Source organism: Pteropus vampyrus, unplaced genomic scaffold (assembly GCF_000151845.1).
Source record: "Pteropus vampyrus isolate Shadow unplaced genomic scaffold, Pvam_2.0 Scaffold477, whole genome shotgun sequence".
NCBI classification, from domain to species: Eukaryota; Metazoa; Chordata; class Mammalia; order Chiroptera; family Pteropodidae; genus Pteropus; species Pteropus vampyrus.
Window position 1 is genome coordinate 1,319,535 of NW_011889258.1, and position 22,037 is coordinate 1,341,571.

Consider the following 22,037-nt stretch of genomic DNA (forward strand, 5'->3'; position numbering starts at 1 on the left):
ATATACTTTACATTTATAAGTAAGATTTAGCAATTTCAGCTAGATGACTAAGAAAGTTATAGCATTTTTCTAAATAGTTTCTCAACATAAGCACTACTGATATTTTGGGCCAGATCATACTTTGTTGCAGGGCTGTCCTGTGAATTCTAGCAAGTTTATCAGCATCCCTGATTTTTATCCACTAGATGACACTTGCCTCCTCTCCCACCTGTTAATAAAACAAAAATGTCTTCAGACATTGTCAAATATCACCTGGGTAAGGGGGAAAAAATTGAACCTGGTTGAGAATCTGAATCACTAATACAGATGGAGATAAAGAAAAAATAATGAATTTTTCATTTCCCCAATCATCTCTCAAATAGAATCACTGTCTCTGTAGAAAAAGTCACTATAGTTAAAAGCTGAATTAAGTAGCCAATTATTTTAGATGAATCCTGTAATTAATACTTTGTTGTTTTCAGCTTCCCTTAAACCTGAAAGTTACTATAAAGTGCAAATATCGAGGACTGACAGCTGAATTATTTAATATTAATCACTAAGATTGATCATGGTATAAAATATTGACCAAAAAAATAGGAGACCCATTATAAAAGTTCACTTAATACCAGAAAGCTTTTTTCCCCCTTCATTATAAAAAAACATGAACTACTTCCATAAATATGGAAGGCTAGATATTTAGAAAAACACCTGGAAATACTGAATAAACTACAACAAATGTCCTTTTAAGTACAGAGTTTAGCATGCAAAAAGGAAGGACAATCCTCAGGGTACAGAACCAAAGAGGAAGAAGAAAGTATCAGTAGTAGGTAAGCACTGAAGCCCCTGAAGCTGAAGACCCCTACTGGGCCCACACAAGATGAAGTGATGGAACTGAACTTTCTGAACAAAGCTAGAACCCTTGAAGGCTCCAACATTAACACAGGGTGGGATAGAAAATAGTCTTATGAGCTGCCGAAGGAGATGACAAGGTTAACTGTTATTATGGGCCTTGGTTCATAGCTGCGGGTATAGCAAAGAAGATAAAAGAAAATTAGATAAGCTTGGGAGAAAATTAGTAAACCGAATATAGATATGAACTGAGAGTAGAGTGAAAAAAATAAGGTTGATACAGAAGAGAAGAAACTAGAATAAAAAACTCTAATATTAGAAATCCCAGGAAGATATAATAAAGAGAATGTGTGAAAGGTTATATTCGAAGAGATAATGCCAGAGTGTCTTCCATAACTGATGAGAGGAAAAAATCTTTAGATTTACGAAACTCCTCAAAAAAATTCCAAGCAAGATGAATAAAAATAAATCTGCACTTAAATACATCATAGTAAACCTGAGAATACTAAAGACTTAAATAACTAAAAAGAATCATAGTGAACATTCAAATTACTTATAAAAATCAGACTGAGCTAAATTTTCAAACAAGATGCTAAAGTAACTTCCAAGAGATATACAGTAGATTCATATTATTCAGAGTAGCTATGTTTCATGAAGTCATTGTAAACAGTGAATTAGTGAGTACAATCATTGCTCGTAGGGGAAATACAGGGTTAGATTCCTGTGAGTCTCTTGATTGTCAATATAAACCTGGTTTATGTGTATTTGTTTTCACACACCTTATATGATATATATTGCTGATCCATTAACATTGAATTCATGGCCAACAGCAGCATAGCTCATGCCTAAAAGAAGCTTTTCTAGCACACATATATTCTCCAAAGTCATATCACAACCTTCCACTTAGAACACTACACAGTACTTCAACACTACATGGGGATCAGTGAAATCACCAATAGAAAGCACAAAAAATGTGACATGAAATAGAAAATAAAAAATACACTTGTTTATAGTAAGAGAGCTAAAATAAGAAGGCATAGCCTTGCGTTGTTCGGCCTCAGATGCAAATATGTACATCTGGCCACTCAAAGTTTTCATTGCCTGAGCATGTCCACAAATGACCCTGAATGCACAGTGAGGACTGATTTTCAGGTTACAGATAGATTTTATCAACTGGATAAATGTGTAACTACAAAATGCACAAATAATGATGACTAATGATGACCGACTGTACTTTACAAAAAATAAAATTAGGTCTGACATAATGAAAGGCTTAGTGAGCACAGACTGAAACACAGGAGTAAATCCAGAGAAATACTGACTATAATCTCAGTATCTAATTTGGGAGATAAAAAAGGCAGAACAATGCTGTTATTCCTAGATAATAACAACATCATTATTGCTGGTGATGGGGTGACTGAAATGAAATGTTTAAAAATCATTATGTTATTTAGGAGAAAGCATTTCTGATTATTCAGACATTGAATTAACTGTGCATGTTAAAATATGAAGGGCATTGCTAAGGAAATACCATGTAACTTCCAAAACAGAAAAGGGAAAAATGGGGCGAACCATTTAATTAATCCAAAAGAAGGTAGTAAAAGAGAAGTGAGTTACGGAGAAAATAAGATAAGCAGAAATCATAAAATAAAGATAGAAATAACCCCCAAATGTCAAGTTGGATTAAAAACTGAAATAAATTAAAACTATGTGATTTAAAAGGGATTTTAAAACATCAAGACAGAAAAAATAGACGTAAAAAGACAGAAAAAAATTAGACAAACAATAACCTAAAAAAAGCGAGTGTAGCTTTATTAGTATCAATCAAAACAGATACCTAAAGCAGTAAAAGGAATTTTAAGTGGGAGTTACTATAAAATGATAAAAAGTAAATTTACAAGTTGATTAAATAATTTTAATTTTCCATGTACTCCTACATAGCCTCAAGGTGTCTTTGTGTATACATATATAAAACTGACAAAGAAAAAATTATCCAGCTTGGGAGATTTTAACAAAACTCTCAGTAACTGACAAAACTCAGTAAGAATAGAGAAGTTACAAAAGACCCTATTAAGAAGCTTAATACATATAGAAAATTATAGTGAATCCTGTACCCAGTAATTTGAAAATACATAGTTTTCAAGCATGAGACAAAAAAACTGATCATGCATTAGGCCATAAAGCAAATCTGAAATAATCTGAAATGTACCTACTGTCTAACCACAACTCAATGATGAATTAATTAATATGGGAATTCTCTGCACAATTTTTCTGTAAGAATCTAAAACGTTTCTAAGATAAAAACTTTATTAAAATATATATTTAGAAATTTAAAAAAACATATCTACATATGGATTAAAAAATTAAAATGAACAAAAAATAGAACTGAACAACAATGAAATGAGTGGAATGTGGTTTGTGTGATGCAGAACTAATGCCATACTCAGATGAAATTTTCTAGCCTTAAAAATTCACATTAGAAAGGAAGGTAGGCTAAAAATTAACACAATAAACATTCATCTCACAAAGTCAGGAAAAATACAGAATAACTTCAAAAGAAGCATAAAGAAGGGCTAAAAATCCCAAAGATTTAATAAAAAGGATCAAAAAAGGCCAAAGTTTAGTTCTCTGTAAAGACTAAACACATTAGCATCCCTTTGTAGAAACTGATCAAGAGAGAAGCTATAAGCAAAAAGTATAGGAATGAAAAAGGAGAAATAACTGCATATATAATAAAAATATTTTAAAGTAATAAAATATGAACATAACGCCAATAAATTGAAAGTCGTAGATAAAATGGACAATCCCAGAATGATATTAAAGAAAAACAAAATTTTAAATTGCTGATTCAATGTTAAAGTATTTTAACATATAAATTAGTCAACCTACAACAGACACAGGCCTACATGTTTTTTTACTAGTATATCGCATCAATCATTTGAGAATAAACAATTCCTATCTTATACAAACTCTTCTAAGAAACAGAAAAAAGAAGGAATACTTCTTAACTTTGACACTCAAATCAAAACTGGATACTCTATGTGAATGGACAATTACAGACCCAATTCACTTATGAACATAGATACAAAGATACTAAACAAAATACAAATAATCAAATTAGGATGTCAAAAGCATGGCAGCATGAGGTGTCCCCTGGATCTCTTCTCTTGAAATTACAACAAATTGAACAGCTACAATCCAACAGAAAACACCCAGCCGAACACTCAAACACATCTGAGAGGCCTGCGCATCAGAGCACCTAAAGGTAGGAGAATCAGGTGAGCAAAGGAAGAGGAAAGGGAGAGGAGCGGGGACTGGTGCTGCGGACTCAGCCGGGAGGTGGGAGGTCCCTGTGGGGTGAATTAGGTGGGTGTGCACTCTTTGTAGAGGGTAAATTAGGTGGGTGTGCACTCTTTGTAGTCCTGAGCATTCCTGCTTGAGTGATAAGCTATGCGGAACTACAGGGCGGGATCCAGTGATCTGGGCAGAGACGGAATACAGAGGGGTGACAGCTGTATTGCCAGGCAGAAAGCTGAGTCACAGAGCTTGGCCGCCTACCCCCAACCTCCTAGAGCCTGCCTTCCCAAACTTCCTAAGGGAAACTACAATAGCGAGTATAGTACCCCACGAACTGTAGAGAAGCACACTGCTACTGATCTCAGTGACTTGGCCTCAGATACAGAGGCCAGGCAGCTGAACCTTGGCAGCCAGCATTACTGGAAGGAGAACAACAACAGGCACACCAGTGGCCTCACCCAACCCACTACACCTCCACCCATCCAGGCTAACTTGGAGGTGGCACTGGGGCAACACAACACTATATATCTGACTGCTGGGGCAGCATCAGGAATTCAGAGGCTCTTCAGAAAACTGGATCCCCAACACCTATCACATTCTCTCACAGGGATGGAGCCCTGGGACCGAGGTGAGCTGGTTACAGAAGAGATACACACCTCCTCAGAGAATAAAGAGCACTTTATTACCACACAGAGAGGTCAGGGAGGTCTGGGCAGTGCAGAAGGCTTGTGCACCATGTAGTAAAATACAAAATAAAAACCTCTTCTTATCAACCAGCTAAAGAGAGATCACTCTAAATAATTATAATTTTAAAAAACAGAGTACATTCCCATAAATACCTAAGCACAGAAAAAAAAAAATCCATCAAATACCATGAACCAAGATGGCAAAGCAACTCAGAAAGAAAATGAAAAATCAAAAGAAAATAAACTTAAAGCTATAGAAATATGTGATTCCAATGAGAGAGAACTCGAAATTGCACTTATGAAAAAACTCAACAAGATTTAAGAAAATTCAGATCGACAGTTGAAAGAGCTTAAGAAACAAAATCAATGAACAACAGAAATACTTTACCAAGGAGATTGAAACTCTAAAACAGAACCAAATAGAAATTCTGGAGATGAAGAATGAAAGAACAAGCTTAGGAAACAGAGCTGACCAGATGGAGAAAAGAATTAGTGATGCTGAAGACAGAAATCTGGAAATGACACAGAAAGTAAAGAGAGATTTGAGTGTTAAAAAAAAAATGAAAGAATTCTATAAGAACTATCTGATACCATCAGAAATAGCAATATAAGAATAATGAGTATACCGGAAGAGAGGGAGAAGGGAACAGAACCTATTCAAACAAATACTCGAAGACAGTTGCCTAAGTGCATGGAAAGAACTGGATCTTCGAATCCAAGAAGCAAATAGAACAACTAATTATCTCAATCCAAAAAGGCCTTCTCCAAGACACATTATATTAAAACTGTCAAAAATTAATGACAAAGAAAGAATTCTCAAGGCAGCCAGAGAAAAGACAATGGTAACTTATAAAGGAAAACCAATCAAACTATCTTCGGACTTCTGAGCATAAGCCTTATAAGCAAGAAAGAAGTGGAGCCAAATATTAAAACTATTAAAAGAGAAAAATTACCAGCCAAGAATAACATATCCAGCAAAGTTCTCCTTTAGCTATGAAGGAGAAATAAAAATCTTTTCAGAAACACAAAAGCTGAGGGAATTTTCCACTACAAAGGCTGTATTACAGGAAAATTGAATGGGTCATTCCACCTGAAACAAAAGGACTAAAGAGTAGGATGATTAATAGACAGAAAGAAAGTGCAAACCTTTTTATGAATAGGGTATTATAAACTTAAATGTTACATAATGGTTAAAGGAAATAAAAACATTTTAAAAAGAGAAGATAACAGGTACTCTAACTCAGAAATGAACTCATAGCATAAATAGGGATAATTTGAGACAACAAAAACAGAAAAGGGTAGGAGGTAAAGGTCTGAATCTGCAAAGGAAAATGGAGATAAGATGCACAAAGAAGAAAAACTCCTGTATATATGAAACATTTTTACATAGAATTAATGGTAACCACACACACACAAAAATCCAGAACTAAGAAATATAAGCTAAAAAAGAGGGAACAGAGGGATAAATCATAGAATTTCACAAAATTAAATTAACAGAAACACAAGGGAAAAGAAACAATGGAAACACCGAGCTACCAGAAAACAAAAGATAAAACAGCTATAGGAAAACCTCATATTTCAAAAATCACCCTAAATGTAAATGGACTGAACTCTCCAATAAAAAGTCATAGAGTAGCAGATTGGATCAAAAAACAAAACCCAACCATATGTGGCCTTCAAGAGACACATCTCAGCTCAAAGGACAAACATAGACTCAAAGTGCAACGGTAGAAAATGATATTCCAAGCAAATGGCATCCAGAGCAAAGCAGGTATAACTGTACATATATCTGATGAAATAGACTTCAATATAAAAAAGTTAATGACAAAGAAGGACACTTCAAAATGATAAAGGGGATAATACATCAAGAAGACATAACCCTTATCAATATATATACTCCCGATCAGGGAGCACCAAAATATATAAAGCAACTACTAACATAACTAAAGGCAGAAATTGACAAAAACACAATTATAATAAGGAAACTAAATACCTCACTATATACCCCAGCTGTTGATACATCATCCAAACAGAAAATCAATAAGGAAATCAATAATCACACATCATACAAATTAGACATAATAGACATTTATAGAGCATTTCATGCCAAAACACCAGATTATACATTCTTTTCTAGTGCACGTAGAACATTCTCAAGTTTAGGCCATAAATTGGAACACGAAACTAGCCTCAACAAATTTTAGAAGGCTGAAATCATACCAAGCACATTCTACAATCACAATTCTTTGAAACTGGAGATCGACTGCAAAAACGAAGTTGGGAAAACCACAAATAGGTGGAGATTAAACAACATGCTACTGAAGAACACTGGGTCAAAGGAGAGATCAAGAGATACATATAAACAAATGAGAATGAAAATACAACATATTACCAGTTTTGCTGTATCCCAAAAGTTTTAATAAGAGGAAAGTTCACATTATTACAGGCCTTTCTCAAAAAACAAGAAATCCCAAATAAATAACATTACATCTTAACTAGAAAAAGAAAAATTAAACCCAAAGTCAGAAGAAAAGAACAAAAATTTGAGAATTAAATGAAACTGACAACAAATGACAACAGAGAAAATAAGGCATCCAGATACGAAAACCTGGTAAAGATAACACAAAAAAAAGAAAACTATAGACCAATATCTTTCATAAACACAGATGCAAAATTCCTACATAAGACACTAGAGAACTGAATACAGCAACATATTAAAAAGATTATACACCATGATCAAGTGCGCTTCATCCCAAGGGCACAGGGATGATTCAAAATACACAAATCGATTAATGTGATACACCACATAAACAAACAAAAAAACTAAGAAATATATGATCCTATCAATAGATGCAGAAAAAGCCTCTGACAAGATACAACATTCATTTATGATCAAAACACTTAACAAAACTGGTATAGGAAGAAAGTACCTGAATATAATAAAGGCCATATATGACAAGCCTTTAGCAAACAATATACTTAATGGTGAAAAACTAAAAACCTTTCCTCTAAGATCGGGAACAAGACAAGGCTGTCCACTGTTATTCAATATAAAAATGGAGGTCCTAGTGAGTGCAATTAGACAAGAGAAAGATATAAAAGACATCCAAATAGGAAATGAAGAACTCAAACTGTCACTATTTGTGGATGACATGATTCTCTATATAGAAAATCCTAATGATTCCACAAGAACACTACTAGAAACAATCAGCAAATATAGTAAGTAAAGTTTCAGAATACAAAATCAATGTTCAAAAACCATAGCGTTCCTATACTCTAATAATGAAGTGTCAGAAAAAGAAGTGGAAAAAATAATTCCTTTTACAATTGCAACAAAGAAAAAAATACCTAGGAATAAACTTAATGAAACATGTGAAGGACCTATAAAATGATGACTATAAGATCCTAATTTTTTTTTTTTTAATTGAAGATACAAAGAAATGGAAAGATATTCCATGTTCTTGGATTGGAAGAATCATCGTAGTTAAAATGACCTTATTATCTAAAGCATTATACAGATTTAATGCAATTTCCTTCAAAATCTCATTGGTATTTAAAAAAAAAAATAGAACAAAAAATCATCCAGTTTGTATGGAAGCACAAAAGACCCTGAATTGCCAAAGCCATCCTGAGTAAAAAGAATGAGGCTGGAGGCATCACTCTACCCAACTTCAAATTATACTACAAAGCGACAGTAATCAAAACGGCATGGTATCGGCAGCAAAACAGACACACATACCAGTGGAACAGAATCGAGAGTCCAGAAGTAAACCCATATTTATATGGGCAAACAATTTTCAACAAAAGAGCCAAAAACATATAGTGGAGAAAGGAAAACCTCTTCAATAAATAGTATTGGAAAAACTGGAAAGCAACCTGCAAAAAAATGAATGTAGACTGCTGTCTATCACCACACACCAAAATTAATTCAAAATTGATAAAGGACTTGAATATAAGACCTGAAACAATAAAATGCATAGTAGAAAACAGGAACTAAACTCATGCACCTTGGACTTAAAGAGGATTTTATGAATTTGACCTCAAAGGCAAGGGAAGTGAAAACAAAAATAAATGAATGGGAATACAACAAACTAAAAAGCTTCTGCTCAGTAAAAGAAACCATCGATAAGGTAAAGAGACAACCATCCAAATGGGAGAAGGTATTTGCAAGCGATGTCTCTGATAAGGGCCTAATATCCAAAATATACAAAGAACTCATATGACTCAATAACAATAAAAAACAATCCAATTAAAAAATGGGTAGAGGACCTGAACAGACACTTGTCCCAAGAAGACATACAAATGTCCAACAAACACATGAAAAGATGCTCAAGATCTCTAGCTATTAGGGAAATGCAAATCAAAACCACAATGAGATGCCATTTCAAAACTGTTACAATAGCTATAATCAACAGGACAGGTAATAACAAGTATTGGAGAAGATTTGGAGAAAAAAGAACCCTCATACACTGCTGATGGGACTACAAATTGGTACAACCACTGTGGACAACAGTATGGAGGTTTGTCAAAAGACTAATAATTGATCTACCATATGATCTAGCAATCTATCTACTGGGTATTTACCCCAAAGACTTGAAAACATACATCCAAAAAGATTTGCACACCAGTGTTCATAGCAGCATTATTATCGGTGGCCAGGACATGGACACCAAAGTGTCCTATAACAGATGACTGATAAAGAAGCTGTGATACATATATACAATAGAATATTACTCAGCCATAAGAGGAAATGAAATATTGCCATTTCCAACAACATAGATGGATCTTGAGATAATCACGCTAAGCGAAATAAATCAGACATAAAAAATTGAAAACCACATGATATCATTTATATGTGGGATATAAACCTAAAACCAACAAATGAACAGGAGAAACAAACAGACATGCACAATAGACTAGTGGTTAGCAGAGTGTAGGGGAAAGGGGCGAGTGGGGACGTAAATGGGGTAAAAGGGGTCAAATATGTGGTGACAGAAAAAAATATATGGGTGGTGAATATACAATGCAGTATATATATATGCCTTACTATTGAATTGTACACCTGAAACTTACTGAAATTTTTTAACCAGTCATCATAATAAAAATAAAATGATAAATAAAAAATAAAATAAAGTAAAATAAAATAAAATAAATAAGGCAACAAGGAGCTGGTTCTTTGAAAAGATCAATACAATTAACAAATCATTGGCTAGACTCACTAAGGAAGAAAGTTAAAAGACACATATAAAGAGGTATTTTTCTCTCTCCCAGCACCTCAGAGCATGTGGGACTTGGGTCCTTTTTGGTTCAGGGTCAGAATGCAGAGGACAAGACAATTTCTGATGGCTTACAATGTGCTTGCTAGAGGTCTTGGCGGCACTCAGATTGGAGCTGGGAGCCTCTGAAGAGAACTGGAACCACCCTGCCAAGACAGGAAAGTTTCACACTTCTTCTAGATTAGACCTCTCACAAACAGATGGGAGCCAAAAACAAGTGAAGAGAATTGAAGATGAACCCAATATTTAAAAGTTCCTGTCTGTTACCTCGCTTCACTTCTTCATACATGACTGTTGTAGCAGGTACATCATAAAGCATGAGTGTTTCTAGAAATGCAAAAACAGGTGGCAGTATTTTAAAACATGTCAGAATTCTAAAGAACATTTAATGATGTTTTAAAAATCACTGAACCTACAAGGTCTGGATCCTTGATACTTGCCCCAGAAGTAGACTTGATAACTTATGAAAATGCTGGACATGTAATGCTGAGTCAACAAGAACAGAACTGTGAAGATTAGACCTAGTGGAAATTTTTTGCAAAGAGAAGATGACTGATAAGAGTGGGTAGTTTTAAGAGAGAAAAAAATGGCGTGGATGATAGAGGCTCTGAATATGCATCTTCTGGCGACCAAATCAAAGTTGTGACAGAAACAAGGAGCAAATAGCAAAGAAAATCGCCTGGGATCTAGGTGAACAAGCTATACAACTAGAGAGAGAAAGAAGAAATCACCCAGCGACAGGAGGAGGTAGGATAGGGCAAGGATGCGAGGCTGCTCAGTCTGGAGCAGCTGAGTGGAACAAAGGCCATAGCAGCAGCAGCCAGCAGATCCAGACGCCTCTTAAAAAGGCCGTATCCGCGAGAGGACTTTCGCAGTGATGGACCCAATCATTCTAAGCAACAGCGCTGGGTCAGCTGGGAAGGGGGTCCCAGGGACTTACAGCGGGACACTGAGTTGTCAAGTAAGGGCCAGAAGTGAGATTCGTTCTATACAGAAGTGCCTCTGTATCCACTGTTCCTCTGTTGAGCCCGCCCCGCTCCCAGTGTGCTGACTCGGAGCTGCCATGAGATATCATCAAACTGGGTAACAGAGGTGGCACCGCCCAGAGAACTCTGTGAAACTCCGCATCCCCCAACTCATGGCCCCACTCAAGCCACATCCAAGTGTGTCCTTGCTTAGTCAGGTGCCCTTTGTTGAGTAGCACCTAGACTCACACTGGTGGCAGCTGTCCATGATTTCTGGCGAGGCCTCCTGAGGCAACTATAAGCACATCATCTGTGGATTGCTCCCTGAATCATAAGAGGTGGCCCCAGAGGGGCACAGGCTGGGGCTAAACTTGGCTTGCAGCTGAACTCCTCTCAGGACTGTGCCACTGGACATCTACTACACAAAGGCACACTAATAAGACCGGGAGACTTAAGAGCTTTTCTTAGTACTTAGAAACAGACACACAAAGGCAGCCAAAATGGGAAGACAAAGAAGCAGAAATCATATGAGAGAACAGAACAGAAAACCAGAAATAATGGAGTCAAGCAATCGAACAGTGTGGAGTTCAAAATACTGGTTATAAAGATGCTCAATGAACTTATAGGAAGTGTAGATGAATTCACTGAGAACGTCAACAAAGAGATAAAAAACATAAAAATGGAAATGGAAATTATAAAAGGAAACCAGTCTGAAATGAAGAACATATTATCTGAGATGAAAAGTATATTAAATGGAATAAACAGAGTGGATAAAGAAGAGGATCAAACCACCAATATAATGGATGGGGAAGCCAAGGACATTCAATCAGAATGGCAAGAAAAAAGATACCAAGACTATAATAATAATTTAAGGAGCCCATGGAACACTATTGAATGTAAAATATCCACGTCATAGGGGTACCAGAAAAAAAAAAAAGGCATTGAAGAACTATTTGAAGAAATAATGATGGAAAACTTCACTAACCTGGTGAAATAGCCATACAACCCCAAGAAGCTCAGAGAGTCCCCCCAAAAATGAACCTGAAGAGGCCCACACCGAGACACATCATATTAAAATGGTAAATACAAAGAGAGAATCTCGCTTAAAAGCAGCGAGAGAAAAAGTTACCTACAAGGGAGCACCCATAAGACTGGCAGCTGATTTCTCAAAAGAAACTATGCAGGACAGAAGGGCTTGGCACAAAATAATCAACGTGATGAAAACCCAGGATCTAAAACCAAAAATACTTTATTCAACAAAGCTATCATTTAGAGTCGAGGGACAGATAAAGAGCTTTCCAGATAAAAATAAGCTAAGGGAATTTATCAACACCAAGCTAGTATTAGAGGAAATGTTTGCGGGACTACTTTAAGAAGGAAAAACATGTATCAAAAACGGAATAAAGAATGGTAATAACTACATTCCTATCAAGTACCTCAAATGGAAAAGAATTAAGTACTCCAACCAAAAGATAGAGTGGCTGAATGGATAAGAAAACAAGATCCCTACATATGCTGCCTACAAGAAACTTACTTCAGATTAAAAGACACACACAGACTAAAAGGAAAGGGATGGAAAAAGATATTGCCTGATGGTTTAGAGGGTATAGCGCTGAAGGAAATGGGTCAGATAGAGAAAGACAAATATTGCAGGGTTTCGCATACATATGGAATCTAAAGAACAAAATCAACCACAAGGACAACAAAAGCGGATATAAACTCATAGATACAGTGAATATTTTGAGGGATACTAGATGGCAGGAGGTTTGGGGAGATGGCAAAAAAAGGCAAAGGGATAAAAGAGGTAAAAATGGACAGCTGCAGAAAAGACATGGAGATGTAGAGTATAGCATGGGGAAGATGGTTAATAATGTAATAAATACGTAAGGGGGACAAGGGCTACTAGATTTAATGGGGTGATTTGCTTTGCGAGTTATGCAGATCTCCGATCACTATGCTATACAACTGAAACTGGAATATTATTGTATGTGAAATATAATTTAAAAAACTTACATTGTACAATGTAAATACAAGCAATTTCAATAAATTTCAATAAAGTCAGAAAAAAAAAAGTTAAAAAAAAAAGAGTGGGTAGTTTTAAGTCTCAGTATGACTTTAGATGAACACCAAAGCAAAAGTGCAGCAGTGTGAGTAGGTTTTCTCTAACTGGGCAAGATGCAAAGCAGCCATATTTCCTGGTGTCTTTGCTTCTTGGCATAAAAAAAAAAACCCACAAACAAAATATAAACTAAAGAGAAGTTATGACAGATATGACACAAATATAGAAAATGTAAACTAAAGAGAAGTTAAGAAATACAAAATATCATACATAGAATACTATGAAAGATCATATGCCACGATATTCAATAGCCTAGAAGTAATGGACAAGTTCTTAGAAATATGCAACCTTCCTAGACTGTATCACAAACTGAAAAATCCAAATAGACTGATGAATAGTAAAGAAATAGAAACGATCATCAAAAACTTCCCTATAAGTTTAGGACCAGATGGCTTTTTCACTAGTGAATTCTATCAAACATTCAAAGACGATTTAATACCTGTTATTCTCAAACTTTTCGAAACACGTGAAGAGGAGATATTTCTTAACTCATTTCATGAAGCCAACATTACCCTTATACGAAAACCTGTTAAATGTAACACAAAAAAATAAAACAGACCAATATTTCTGATGAATACAGATGCAAAAATCCTAAACAAAATACTAGCAAATCAAATACAAGAATACAGTAAAAAGAGTATACATCATGATCACGTGGGCTTCATTCCAGGGGCAAAAGGATGGTTCAACATACGCAAGTTGGTCGATATACCACATAAACAAAATAAAGGAGAAGAATCATATGATCATATCAATAGATGCAGAAAATGCATCTGAAAAGATACAGCATCCATTTATCATTAAAACAGTTAATAAAATGGTTATAGAAGGAAAGGACCTCAACATAATAAAGGCCATATATGAGATAACCCTTAACTAACATCATACTTTATGGTGAAAAACTAAAAGCCTTCCTTCTAAGATTAGGAACAAAACAAGGTTGTCCACTATTACCACTCTTGTTTAGTATAGTGTTAGAAGTCCTAGCTAGAGCAATCAAGGAAGAGAAAGATATACAAGACATAAAAATTGAGAATAAAGAAGTCAAACTGTCACTTTTTGCAGATGATATGATTATACAGAAAATCCTAAAGACTCTACTAAAAAACTGTTAGAAACAATAAACAAAAACAGTAGTTTCAGGATACAAGGATACAAAATCAACATACAAAAATCCATAGTGTTCCTATACACTAAGAATGAAATTTCAAGAAAAAATGAAAAAAACAATTCCTTTTGCAATCGCAACAAAAATAATAAAATACCTATAAATAAGCTTAACGAAGTATGTTAGGGACCTATACACTGAAAAAATATAAGACATTAAAAGAAACTGAAGACACAAAGTAATGGAAAGATATTCCATGTTCATGGATCAGAAAATCAACAAAATTATAATGACATTATTAGCCAAAGCAATATACAGATTTAATGCAATCCCTATAAAATACCAATGGCATTTTTTAAAGAAAGAACAAAAAATCATCAGATTTGTATGGAAGCACAAAAGACCCCTAATTGCCAAAGCCATCTTGAGAAATAAGACCAACGCCAGAGGCATCACTCTGCCTGACTTCAAATTATACCACAAAACAACAATAATCAAAACATCATGGTACTGGCAGAAAAACAGACACACAGACCAATGGAACAGAATTGAGAGTCCAGAAATAAACCCTCGCATATATAGGCAAATAATTTTCAACAAAGGAGCCAAACACATACAATGGAGAAAAGAAAGCCTTTTCAATAAACAGTGCTGGGAAAATTGGAAAGCACATGTAAAAGAATGAAACTAGACTGCTATCTGTCACCATACACTAACATTAACTCAAAGTGGATCTAAGACATGAATAACCTGAATGTAAGACCTGAAACAGTAAATTGCATAGAAGGAAACATAAGTACTAAACTCATGGAACTTAGGATTTTATGAATGTGACCTCAAAGGCAAGGGAAGTAAAAGCAAAAATAAATGAACGGGACTACATCAAACTAAAACACTTCTGCCTCGCAAAAGAAACCATCAATAAGACAAAGAGGCAACCAAGTGAATGGGAGAAGATATTTGGGATCAACACCTCCAATAAGGGGCTACTATCCAAAATATATAAAGAACTCATACAGCTCAACAAGAATAATAACCAAAAAAATAAATAAATAAAAACTGGGTTGAGGACCTAAACAAACACTTCTCCCAAGAAGACATACGAACGGCCAACAGACATATGTAAAGTTGCTTAACTTTATTAGCTATTAGAGAAATGCAAATGAAAACCACAATGAGATACCACTTTACACCTGTTAGAATGGCTATCATCAACAGGACAAGTAATAACAAGTGTTGGAGAGGTTGTGGAGAAAAAGGAACCCTCATACACTGCTGGTGGGAATGTAAACTAGTACAACCACTATGGAAAATGGTGTAGTTTCCTCAAAAAATTGCCCCTTCCTCTCTTCCTTCCTCCCTCCCTCCCTATCTCCATGATGACTTACTCACCTTTCCAAATTATGAAAAGTTCTGAAAACTGAAAGTTACATATAACATTTGGTAGCAAAACAACCCGACTAGAAAAATTTGATGACAAAATCTAATCTCAATTAACAAATTATGTATAGTCTTTATTCTAATGTTCACACATTTCAGTGTACAAATATTAATGTGTATGATTATGAGGTGATGCCCAAAGACACCAAGATATAATGCAATATATGGCACATGTGCCTTATAGCTTTTGTAAAATGTAAATATAAATGATTTGAATATTTAAACAGATAGCAACTCAAATCAAAACCTGTTTCCCTTTGTATGGCAATTTTCTCAATTACCCATTATATGGAATGGTTACTGTTTAAAATGTTTACTCCTTAAAAGTATAAAAATACCTAAGAGTGAGGAAGAAGCCAATTTTCCCTTTTGGAAAGGAGTTCTATGTAAACAGTTACTTTCTTGCAGAAATAATTTATATGTTCCTGTTGGGAATATTTTCTCTTTGAAAGGATATGGGGCTTAGTAAATAGTCTAAAACTTTATACTCTTGAATACTTTTAAAATGTAATTTACTTTTAATTGCCAGATATTTTAACTTCATACAATGCAAAAATGATTAAGGAAATAAAGCATGAGACTATTTATTAAATCGTAACTAGCAGTTCTGAAAACTACAGCCCTATTATTACACTTGCTTTAATAAATACGGAGTAATAATTCAGTCCCATGAATGCCGAAATTGCATGTGCATACACATTCATATTCTCTCTCTCCAAGTTCTTTTCAATTTAAGAAATATTAACTATTATAAGACTAGCTGTACAATAAGGGCATGTAAATTTTTACTTCCTATTCTAAATAATTCTACACATTCAGAAATAAGAATTCCCTGACCTCAACCTTATACTAGAATATGGCAGAGAGGCAAGATTACCAACAGTTTAAGTACAGTTTAAGTAGAAATAAGTATAAGTACATGAATCCACAGAGGACTAATATCTTAGACTATCACCATTGTCAAATATATTCATATGTGTCTAGGTAGCCCAGACAACTTGTAACACCAGTGTTTTTCTGATGAGGAATCTTTAGCCCTAGACCAGAAATCAAAATCTCCTTGGGTCTAAAACCTTACTTCTAACTCTTGGGTACTTTCTACAAACAGGATATGAGATGAGTAAATTCTCATATGACTATCTGTTATTCAAATAATCATACTCTGTGTATACTACAATAAGTGAATATCCTCTACCTTGAAGCAGGGGAATTGATTGCTGATGTGGGAAATAATGGCATCAATTCAACTACTAAATTGGGCTTTGGAACCAGACTTGATATATTGAGCAATATTTTAGATACCTGGAAAAATAACACTGGCAGAATAATCTCCTTCACTGACTAATCATAAATTCGAGTTGGCAAAGTGATTACTATAAAGACAGTATTTGTTTTTCTTTGCCCACTGAAAAGACAATAGCTGAAATACTTTATGATTGATGGGTGAATGTTTTGAAAGACTGAACAGTAATATTTATTAACATGTATAGAATGATCCATAAGGCCCTAAACTAGGTGTTGGGAAATTCCAGGCTCCAGCACTCTGTGCACCAGCAATGCTGGCCTCCACCAGTCACCTGACTGTCTTCACATACAGTTCCTTTGCATGGTGTACTCTTCTTCCTCCCTTCCCTAGAACCCTCCTCTTAATCCCTGTTAGGTTTAGCAGACACAACCATGCTTGCTTTTTGGCTAACACAGACAATATAACAGACTCTGAGAAACTGGTCTCAAAGACCTCCATTAATGTTAATGAGTTTTCCCCCCACCTGCCAAAATCCATGCAAAAGCAGAAAACTCACTGATTTGGCCTTTGGGATTGATAAATAAGGAAATCAGTGAATCATCTGAACATTTCAATTATTTCTAATTTTCAGAAAATTTAATTCCCCACCCTCCAATTCTACAAAATTAAAATTTAAAACATTACATTATACAGGTGTACCTTTTAATAGGAAATATTATGAACTAGACTTGTCATCAAGAGAGAAATCTAAGCTAGGCTTTCCCTAAAGTGATTGTGGAGATTCATGGCTTTCCACAATCTTTTAAAGCAAAATCTAAAGTGGAATGTCAATATACAGAAAAAGTAGCTTTACATAACCCTAGGACTCCATCAAATATAACTGATTGCATTGTAAGTTGTGGAGTCACTGTGCAAAAGTGAACACAGCAGACTTTGGAGCCTCAGCCAGATCCTTTATAGGCTCTGTGGCTTTCTTAGCTTTAATTTCCTCTTCCATAAAATGAGACTACTACCACTTGTCTTTCAGTGATGTTTTGAGAGTTTGAGGTAAAATATACAAAATCCTCAGCACGAAGTTTAGCACATAGTTGGTGTCCAATAAATTGTCATTACCACCTAATGGCTTTAAGTCACCTATCTTAATTCGGCAGTGTGGTTAGTCAGGCAATAAGAAGTCCCATTGTCTCTTTAAAACATTTTATGCGATTTCATTTATTTGCGAGTACACTGCTGACAAAGAATGGAAATCAGCTATGTTTTAATAGTTTATTGCTTTAAAATTTAAATACAAATCATTTTATTTAAATTTTATATGCAACGTATTCATTATGCATATAAAAGGAAGGCTCGCTTTAAGATTTCAATCTGCTACCTCAAGAAAAATTGTTGGTTTACTACAGAAATTCATAGTAGAAATCTCAGGTCTGGCCTGCCTCTCTGAAGTGAATGAAGCAACACCAAGAAGTTAAAGTTAAGTTATCCAAATACAGTAGGGCAGAAAACTATTTGATTCCAAGTGCCAAAAGTAGAATTATGCAGTCCTTTGGGCACAAGGAAGTAGAGGATAGGAAAATAAAGGTAGGTAAGAGAAAGAAAATAAAAATGTTCCACTAGCACCTGCCTGCCCCAGAATAAAGCAGTGATACCAACACCATAGATTTTTTTATGCATAGCATTTGGTGACAAATGCTATTATGCATCCAACTTTCCCCTTTTTCAGTTTCTTGGAGGTAGTTAGGGATCACAGAAACATAGGGAGATCAGAATTGAAAGGAACCTTAGAGATCACTTAACTTTCTTCATTTTACAGATATGAAAACAGAAGCCTAGAGATAGATAATAAAGGAGTAACTGCTGAATAAAAGAATAAACAAGAACTCAAATCCAGCAACTCTTATTTCCTTGCATTTTAACTTCCATAGTGAATTGCTCAGAATTGGTCCTCAAATGGCATTAAATGATGAACCATAAGTAATCCTTACTTGCAATACTTCTTGTAAGACAATGTTCTACTAGCTAGTCACGCCATAAATTATAAAACTACTGTCAGGTAACAGTATTCGCAAATTTGAAATATTGTTATCTTGGTCAAAAAAAATCACAATACATTTGTCAACATTAGCAAAGCCGCAGAGACTCTGATATGTAATTAATTATGTTTTAGGATATAAACCAATTAATAATGGTGAACATTGTTAAGGTGGCTAGCAATCTTTGTTTAAAACAGTCTCATCTACCTAGGAGACTACAAAAAAAAGACAATGATACCAGTCCAGTTCACATCCCCTTCTGTACTCTCAGAAAGTATACAGTACCTATTATCTACTTCATTACTTCTCAACCTTTTTAAGGTTGGAGAAACAGCTATCAGCTATAGATATTTTCCCCGAGAAAAAAAAACACGTACTAACATACAAAATTTTGCATACAATTTCAAGTTTAGTAAATCCATACATGGGATCAAGAATCGCTGTTCTAGTATTCATCTAAGTTAAGTATGCACTACCTTATATTGCTATTTATCCCCACTCATGTGTGTCCTGGTTCAGTTACATCGAAAGTTACTCAGAATTGGGAAGGGGTCTTATAACCCCCTGTATCAACAGCCTGAGTGCATTGCTCAGCCCATAGAAGAGACTCAATTATCGAGTAGAAATTCAATGATTAATTCTTAGCAGAGGTTATTTACCCATTTTGTGTTCACCAAATGCTGTGTGCTGTACAAGGAAATGAGGATTCAAAGATTAAATAATGACCCCATCCTCAAAAAACTCAGTCTAATTTAAGATATAAATAAGTAAACATATAATTGCAATAGTAAAAAAAAAAAAAGGCTAAAATGCAGGGGGAAAGAGATGGGGAAAGGAGCACAGAGTAGGAACTGGTGGGAACTGATGTTTTCAGTTTTCTAGGTTCGTTTGGGATTGTGGGTTAGGAGATTAAAAAGATGACACAGAAAGCTTCCTGGAAACGAAGTGTGCTTGAGCTAAGTCCAACAAAAATAACAAAATGCCAGAAGAGGGGTAAAAACAGAGAAGCAAAAGAAAAAAAAAAAAGAGTATGCAGTAGGGGAGTAGTATTTCTTTTGTTTCATTCCTATAGTAAATCAAACACTACTCCTGAAACACATATTGCTATTGATTCTATACTTCTAAAACACCTATAGAACATGTTACAACGAATAAATTTGATCTAATCTGCCATGATAAATTGTGTTTTAACTGTCCAAAGACAGAAGTCACATTTACCATGCTAATTCAATTGTGTTAGCCCATTTAATCTTCTTATATACTGTAACAATGAGATTTTTTGCATTACATATAGGTGACAAATGTTACTCAAGTTTCAGTTCAAGTTATTTATTTATGGAAGACAGATCTGAGTCTGTACATCATTTTCCTCCTGTATATGCTAAGGAAAAGTTCTGGATTCTACAAAATGGAACAAAGAGAAAGTCATCACTGCCAGATGATGTAAGTCAAGTTAAACCTCCTCACTTCCTCTGATAAAGAGTAGTTAACAGTTCATTTTTGTTACATATTAAACTATTGATTACAGTACCATTAATTTTATTTATAGTCAGACATACATTTCAGTGAAATAAAATTAGTAACTAATTATCTTGTTATTGGAAATCAAATAGGGTAGGCTTAGGTTGAGCAAAATTAACTTGCCTTATTAGAGTAGAACACAAAAGCAATTTTAGAGCTATTATCTCAAATCTTTCCAAAAGTTCTGGGGAAAGATAAGACATTTGTACTCTATAGCTTAATACTTAAAAGCATGTTCAAAGTCTTAGAATTTAGTATGCCCTTCCATTTCATTTTATCTTCAGAAGAGCTTTGTAAGGTTGGCAGGTCAGTATGTTTGCAGATGAATAAACCTTGCATGACAGAGGCTATATATCTTGTACTTACTCATGTTTCTTAAGAGTTGGAACTGGGATTAGAAATTGATCTTCTGACTCACAGTTCAGTGGCTTTTCCTTTATGCCACTGCTTATAAAAACATCATCTAACACAACTACACTTCCATAAATTATATACTTTAAATTGCAGTGATAGCTGAGCCTTTTAGTAATCTACTCTGGACATAAAATGACCTATTTCTGCACCTCCTCAAGGGTTCACATTTTATTCTTGGTTTATCTTGCACAGTTCAGCATAGTATATGTTAACAATATTCCCAGTATGGCTTATATAATTTAATCTTCTAAGTCTATATTTCAGACTTACAAACTAATGAAGGCAAAAGAAGCTTCAACATGAATGACCAAATACTATTACTCATATTTTGTCATTTTGCCAGGTTTCATTCAATGGCAAGATAACAAGCTACTCTTATTTTCTATAATGCCAACTCCTAAAAAAAGGAATTACAGTGATATAGAAAAACCTGTGATGGTATTTCAGTTGTGAAAAGCAGTTTAATCCTTCAATTTAGGGCTTCACACAGTTTGGGTCCTAACCCCAACTTCATCGCTTAAGTGGGACTACAGATGCAACTGATTAATTTTTACAGCTTTAGAGAACTATATGAGCTTCCTCATTTGCTAAATCAAATCATTAACACGCGAGCACTTAATTTTGGAGGGCTGGTATTAAGCACTTTATCTTATTATCAGTCACCTCCATGCAGAAAAAGTTGTTCCACAAAAGCTATTTGCCCTCATATTACACTGAAAACCTGTAACTCCGCGACAAACCTCTGGCAAACTCCTGCCGCCTGTTTCCGCACCATCACCCCTGGATTTGTAAGTGGATAAATTCACTGAAAGGGCAAGTAACTGCAGCCCTCAACGAAGGGAGGGTTCGCACTCGAGAATCCTTTCAAACCTGTCCCGCGACTCCTCTCTTACCAAAGCTGTCTCTAGCTTCCAGACTCTAGGATGGCGGCGACTACCAGAAAACAATAATAACAGAAAAAGCTGCTGGCGCTTACCAATCAGAGTTCAGTGCCCTCACCCCTCCACAACTAGACCTAAAAGGTCACCACCACCGGGCTCCTCCCAGGGCCCCAGCCCCTCTCCACTTTTCCCTAAGCTCTAGCAAGTTTTTCAGATGAGAAAGGAT

General features: G+C 35.2%; 1 protein-coding gene and 1 long non-coding RNA gene across 5 annotated transcripts in view; both read right to left on the bottom strand.

Annotated features, from left to right (window-relative positions):
* Positions 1–22,037, bottom strand: part of LOC105307107 (charged multivesicular body protein 1b-2) — a 35,078-nt gene that overhangs the window by 12,878 nt on the left and 163 nt on the right. The gene's annotated exons all lie outside the window — the stretch shown is intronic.
* On the bottom strand, positions 140–22,028 carry LOC111732638. 3 transcript variants are annotated; one of them, XR_002777640.1, is made up of 5 exons: positions 21,907–22,028; positions 13,611–13,697; positions 10,355–10,414; positions 10,163–10,233; positions 140–208 (listed from the first exon to the last, which is right to left on the bottom strand). It is a non-coding gene; the product is annotated as an uncharacterized LOC111732638 (long non-coding RNA). The 3 variants fall into 3 exon arrangements; XR_002777639.1 differs by having other exon boundaries at positions 21,824–22,028; XR_002777638.1 differs by lacking the exon at positions 21,907–22,028 and having other exon boundaries at positions 13,611–13,818.